We start from the raw sequence: 7,048 nt of genomic DNA, 5'->3' as shown, positions 1-7,048 counted from the left end.
AAGCTAGGTGTAGTGGGAAACTGGTCTTTACTTTTGGGCCAGTACTGAGACAGTATTTCTCATCTTCTCATTGTGTTGAGTGCGGATGATGTACCTGAATATTATTCGAAGCTTTTAGACACAAGTGATGGGCATTAATTACTTCCAGGCTTAACAAGTAATGAAGAGAGGGAAGTTATTGGCTTGTGTCCTTTTTACTAAAGAATGGTTTTTCATGGGCTGGGAAGTTGGCTCCGTGGTAGAGTGCTTGCCTCACATGCATGAGGCTCTGGGTTTGATTCCTCAGCACCACATAAACAGAAAAAGCCAGAAGTGGCGCTGTGGCTCCAGTGGTAGAGTGATAGCCTTGAGCTGAAGAGCTTAGGGACAGTGCCCAGTTTATTCAGTCCCCATGACTGGCAAAAAAAAAAAAAAGAATGGGTTTTCAAGGAAATTTTATAAAATTTCAGAAATAGCTCCAAGGTGATTTGGGGAACAGTAGATGGGAAAAGACAGTAATGGTTTCAGCCAAGGATATGAAAGTATTGATGTCTCCCACTATATGTGTGGTCTATGCATTATAAGACAAATGGCATTTCCTGTTCACTTTTTGAATTGAAGGTACCACTACTTGTGTATTACAAAATTTGCACAGGATTAAAATCTGCCACATCACCTCTTGAAACATTCAGAGAACATGGAGGGACATACACGTGGGGGTACATTTTCTTTGTGTGTGGGTTCAAGTCCTGCAGCTTCAAGTCAGTGCCTCCACCCTGCCCATACACAGTTTTGCTCAAGGCTGATGCTCTACCACTTGAGACACAGCTTAATTTCTTAAGCATTTGGTTTTGCATGTGTAACCCCAAAATGACTTCAGTGCTCACTTTATATTTAATCACTGGTGATGAGTCAATTGTGATTGGTTCACCCTTAATCCATTCTGTTCTGCTGAATGAGTTATAATAAAACACCAGGGTGTAAGATCTGAAGAGCTTGCAGCGTCTCACTGTTCTATAGGCTGAAAGTGAAGGTCTTAGGAGGACAAATAGCTCTCTACCACCACTTCTGTACCTTCTGCTGCCTTTAGATAGTTGTACCAAAACACAATGAGAACATGGTTTTAAACATAATTCTGGAAGAAATGTAAAAAATTAGAAACATGGAAAAAATGAAGCTAGTTAGAAGATGGTTATAGAAATCCAAGTGATGGGGCTGGGAAAGTGGCTCACTGGTGAGTTGCCTTGCATGCCTGAGGCCATGGGTTCCATTCCTCAGCACCACATAAGCAAAAAGAAAAAAGCCGGGAAAGGTGTTGTGGCTTGAGTGGTAGAGCGCTAGCCTTGAGCTGAAGAACTGAGGGACAGTGCCCAGGCCCAGAGCTCAGGCCCCACGGCTGGACCCCCCACCAAAAAAAAAAATCCCAGTGATGAGAGAGACAACTAGATAGAGGTAAGGCAGTGCTAGAACATTTGATAGGGTAAAATTTGGGTAAAAAGTGATCCTTATTGCTTTCTACTGCATAGGTATGTACATACATTATTTTGAAGTACAATATTGTGTTCCATATTTTCATTGTGAAGTGATTTCTTATCCAAAACCCAGAACACATTTCTTTGTGATGACTGTCATTTGGAATCTCATCGAGGGTTATGGGAGATAAAAGATTAAGCTAAATAACCAGGTATAGAAAGATATTGAGCAATCTCACACAAAACAAGTTAAGAAAAATAGAAGTAGCTGGTAACTCAATGTTGTTTTGATTTGCATTTCTTTTATGGCTAGAGAGGTTCACCCCAGTTAGAATGGCTATAATCAAGAACTCTAATAACAACAGATGCTGGGGAGGATGTGGACAGAAGGGAACCTTACTGCATTGTTGGTGGGAGTGTAAATATGTTCAACCACTTTGGAAAGTTGTATGGAGGTTCTTCAAAAGACTCCACATAGAGCTCCCCTATGACCCAGCAACGCCACTTTTGGGCATTTACCCAAATGATCACAAACAAGACCATACTAAAGCTACCAGCACAACTATGTTTATTGCAGCATTATTTACCAGAGCTAAGATATGGAACCAAACCAGATGCCCCTCAGTAGATGAATGGATCAAGAAAATGTGGGATATGGGCTGGGAAGGTGGCTCAGTAGTAGAGCGCTTGCCTTGCATGCATGTGGCCCTGGGATCCATTCCTCAGCACCACATAAGCAAAAAGAAAAAAGCTGGAAATGGCACTGTGGCTCAAGTAGTAGAGTCCTAGCCTTGAGCTGAAGAGCTGAGGGACAGCACCCAGGCCCAGAGATCAGGCCCCACAACCGGACCAAAAAAAAAAAAAAAATGTGGGATATATACACAATGGAATTCTATGCCTCCATCAGAAAGAATGACATTGCCCCATTTGTTAGGAAATGGAAAGACTTGGAAAAAACTATAAGTAAGCCAGGCCCAAAGAAACATAGGTCCCATGATTTCCCTTATTTGCAATAACTAGTATGTCTGAGACAAGCAGAAAAGGTCGGATAAATTGATGTTAGGTGAAATGAACCCCAAGATAAGTATTCAAATGTTTTTTCTTTCATGCGATTGTTTCTAACATATTTATAAGATGATTTCTTTGTTGCTTTGTATGTCCCTGCCCCACAATATAACCCCTGCTCTCACTGTATTTGATATTGGTATAATTTGTGGGGGGAAAGGCAAAAAACATCGTTTAAATAGGGCTACAGGTGGACCCACTGCAACAATGAGATGGACAAGTCGTTATGTTGAGAAACGAACTTTACAACTTTGGCAGAGGGGGAGGGGAAGATGGGAAGGTATGGGAAGGGGAAACAAAGGAGGGGGCAACAATGCTTGATAAGAAATGTACTCATTACCTTGCCCATGTAATTGTCACCCCTCTGTACAGTATTTTCACAATAAAAATAAAATCAGGTCAAGAAACACACACACACACACACAAAAGAGGTAGCTGGGTGCCAGTGGCTCACGCCTGTAATCCTAGCTACTTAGGAGGCTGAGATCTGAGGATCATGGTTCAGAGCCAGCCCAGGCAGGAAAGTCTGTGAGACTCTTATCTCCAATTAACCACCAGAAAACTGGAAGTGGCGCTGTGGCTCAAGTGGTAGAGAGATCACTTTGAGCTGAAGAGCTGGGGGACAGCGCCCAGGGCCAGAGTTCAAGCCCCACGGCCAACAAAAAAATAAAATTCTAGCTGGGCGCTGGTGGCTCATGCCTGTAATCCTAGCTACTCAGGAGGCTGAGATCTGAGGATCGTGGTTCAAAGCCAGCCCGGGCAGGAGAGACCGTGAGACTCCTATCTCCAATAAACCACCAGAAAACCGGAAGTGGCGCTGTAGCTCAAGTGGTAGAGTGCTGGCCTTGAGCTGAAGAACTGAGGGACAGCGCCCAGGCCCAGAGTTCAAGCCCCACGACTGACAAAAAACTAAAATAAAATAATAAATAAATAAAATTCTGGATTTCCATGTCTAACACTCTATTTGGATATCTGAAGAAGATGATAGATTTGTTTCATTAAATTCTATTACTATATTTACCTTTTTCTTTTGTTGGTGCTGGTAGTTAACCTTAAGCTCATGGCACTTTAGTGTCCTGTGGCTTTTATGCTCAAGCTTGGCACTCTACTCCTTGTGTCACATCTCAAATTCTGACATTGTTCTATTTACAATCATGATTCCCCTCATCTAAGGAAGGAAGTGAAGGTGTATTCTCTGTTATTGTTTCTCTTCCAAGATGTTTACTAAAACTACAGTATTTTTAAATTAGGAAAATATAGTAGAATCTATAATAAAAATTGTGTAACTTAATGGAATTTTGTTACACATTTAAAAATAAGTAAAGATGGGGCTGGGAAGGTGGCTCAGGGGTAGAGCACTTGCCTTGCAATGCATGAGGCCCTGGGTTCGATTCTTCAGCACCACATAAGCAAAAAGAAAAAAGCTGGAAGTGGCGCTGTGGCTCAAGTGGTAGAGCGCTAGCCTTGAGCTGAAGAGCTGAGGGACAGCGCCCAGGCCCAGAGTTCAGGTCCCATGACTGGAACTAGAGAAATGGGGGATGGTGGTTCAGGGGTAAAGCATGTGCTCCTCAGTATGAGGCCCAGGGTTTGACCCTTACTACCACAATCATCAAAGGAATGGAAAGTGGCCTTATGAATGTATAAACATAATAGTGATACTGTAATGGGGAAAATGAGTCACAGCCATCCCTGTGTCTGGCCAGGGGCTGGAGCTGTTGATTTCATAGACAGCCTGTAGACTAGCCAGGAGATAGGAAATTGTCCCCTCAGCTCCAAGGCCTATAAGCCATCCTTTGAATTATAGATGTTTAGCTCCATGGGTAGGGACAGGAGGGCCCAGCCTTGGGGAACTAACTGTAGATACTGTAGTAGCCCCAGGGGAACACTGCTCCTTATGCTATTTTGTTTTGTTTTTATCAGTCATGGGGCTTGAACTCTGGGCCTGGGCACTGTCCCTCAGCTCTTCAGCTCAAAGCAAGCACTCTACCAATTGAGCCACAGTGCCACTTCCGGTTTTCTGGTGGTTTATTGGAGATAAGAATTTCACAGCTTTTCCTGCCTGGGCTGGCTTTGACCGCAATCCTCATATCTCAGCCTCCTGAATAGCAAGGATTACAGATGTGAGCCACTGTGCCGGGCAAAAATAGGTACTAATTTTAAAACAGAACAAGACAAAAAGTGAAGGCTGAGTTGGGGCCTAGTAGTCCTCCAGCTCATCCTTACCAGAACTCTGAGTCTGCCACTGCTACTCCCACTCAGTGAACTGGAACCAGAGAGTAGACCAGCCCCTCCCATTCAGCAAGCCCAACTCCACACTATACACTATTAGAGCACTACCAGATGCCAGGTAGGCGTCTCTCCCAACCATGGCGGAACCAGATGCCATGGTGGCCCACCCCAACCATGGCCAAACCATGTGCCTGCCAAGGCCAGACTAAATGCTGTGGTGAGTGGTCCCCTCCCCAACTACAGCCAGACCAGGCAGCAGGGTGGAGGAACCCCCTGCCAACCACTGCCCTATGCCAGGTAATCTCCCAGGGCTCTCTGCTCTGCTACCATGGCCCTCTGTACCTTCACAGTGCCATTGTACCCTTGGAGGCTGTAGAAGAGAGGAGGACAGTAGTATTGAAAGTGAACTAAAGTCACTTGTAAGTGGGGAAACATTGACCAATTTAAATAAGCAGACCTTTTTATCTGAAAAAAGGAAAGAATATGCTGGTAGGTATCCACCTTCCATGTACTGGGCAAAGGGTTTGATGCCCAAAATTGGAAAGGAAGAAGGTGGAAAATGGAATGACATGAAGTATCCAGTTACAACTAAATAAAAAAAGGATGATGAGTGAAAAAAAATAGAACAAAGACAATGAGTAAGAGATTCGATTTTTTGTTTGTTTGATTGATTGGTTGTTTTTTAATTCAGTTGTGGGGTTTGAATTCAGTGCCTGGGACCTGGGAGCTGTCCCTGAGCTTTCTCACTGAAGGCTAGCATTTTACCACTTTGAGCTAGAGTGCAACTTCCAGTTTTCTGGTGGTAAATTGGCGATTAGTCTCACTTTCCTGCCAAGGTTGGCTTCAAACCACAATCCTCACATCTCAGCCTCCTAAGTAGGATTACATGTGTGAGCCACTAATGCCTGGCTGAAAATCAATTTTGCATGTGTTCTCTACTAAATCAACTTTATCAGTGATCAGTTCATTTTTAATGAAGCATCATCATCAACTATGACATCAAATGGATCTTTGAAAATTTCAAGTTCATATTATTAAGCATGTATCACTGTTATGTCTATACATTCATAAGCCACTTTCATTTCTTTTCTTTTTTTTGGGGGGGGGGTCCGGTCGTGAGGCCTGAACTCTGGGCCTGGGCGCTGTCCCTCAGCTCTTCAGCTCAAGGCTAGCACTCTACCACTTGAGCCACAGCACCACTTCTGGCTTTTTTCTTTTTGCTTATGTGGTGCTGAGGAATCGAACCCAGGGCCTCGAACATGCAAGGCAAGCGCTCTACCACTGAGCCACCTTCCTAGCCCCTCAATGTCATTTCTATTAGCATTTCCTTTATGGCCAATGATGCTGAGTATTGGTCCATCTACAGATATTCTCATTTGTTTCTTTTGGAACTCAGTCCTTGTTTTTGTTGGTCATGAGGCCTGAACTCAGCATGAGCTCTGTTCCTGTGCTCTTCAGCTCAAGGCTAGCACTCTACCACTTGAGCCACAGAGCCACCTCCAGTTTTCTAGTGGTTAATTGGACATTAGGGGTTCAAGAGCTTTCCTTCCTGGGCTGGCTTTGAACCTTGAACCTCAGATCTTAGCCTCCTGAGTAGCTAGGATTACAGGCATGAGCCATGGGTGCCCATCTAGTTCAGTCTTTTGTCTCTTCAGTTCATTTGCCTATTTATTAATTGGATCATTGGTTCTATCCACGTTTTGATATTTGAGCTTTCGTTGTATCTTGATTATCTTTCTATTTTCAGATATACTGCTGTTAAAGATGTTTTCCCATTCTGTAGTCTATTAGGCCATGTTTTAATCTACATTTAGTAAATCTGTAATAACATCATCCAAATAATTAAAGACCTTACCTTGTTATTTACTACATAAATACTGGATTATTTCCATGATACAAAAATCTGTGCACACTATCTTCTCCATATACCCAGTTTTTAGATTTGATCGGCTCCAATGCTAGTTTCCTTATTATTGTTTTTGCCAGTACCCGAGTTTGAATGCAGGTTTTGTGCTTGTTCAGTTTCCTTGCTCACAGCTGGCTCTCTACCCTTTAAACCATGCCTCCAATTCAGCTTTTTGCTGATTAATTCAAGATAAAGTCTTGTAGTCTTTTCTTCCTGGGCTGGCTCTATTACTTGATAATCAGATCTCAATTTCATGAGTCTCTAGGCTTAGAGGCAAAAGCCACCAGTACGTATATGTTTCTTTCCTTTTATATCTGTTGCAGTTCAAAATAAGATGAATTTTCAAGTGCTCAGTTTTATAAAAGTATGTCTACTTCTATTTGGACCTATATGTATA

Source organism: Dipodomys merriami, unplaced genomic scaffold (genome assembly GCF_024711535.1).
Source record: "Dipodomys merriami isolate MVZ:Mamm:240054 unplaced genomic scaffold, mDipMer1.0.p SCAF_151, whole genome shotgun sequence".
NCBI lineage: Eukaryota > Metazoa > Chordata > Mammalia > Rodentia > Heteromyidae > Dipodomys > Dipodomys merriami.
This window is presented reverse-complemented; position numbering follows the sequence as displayed.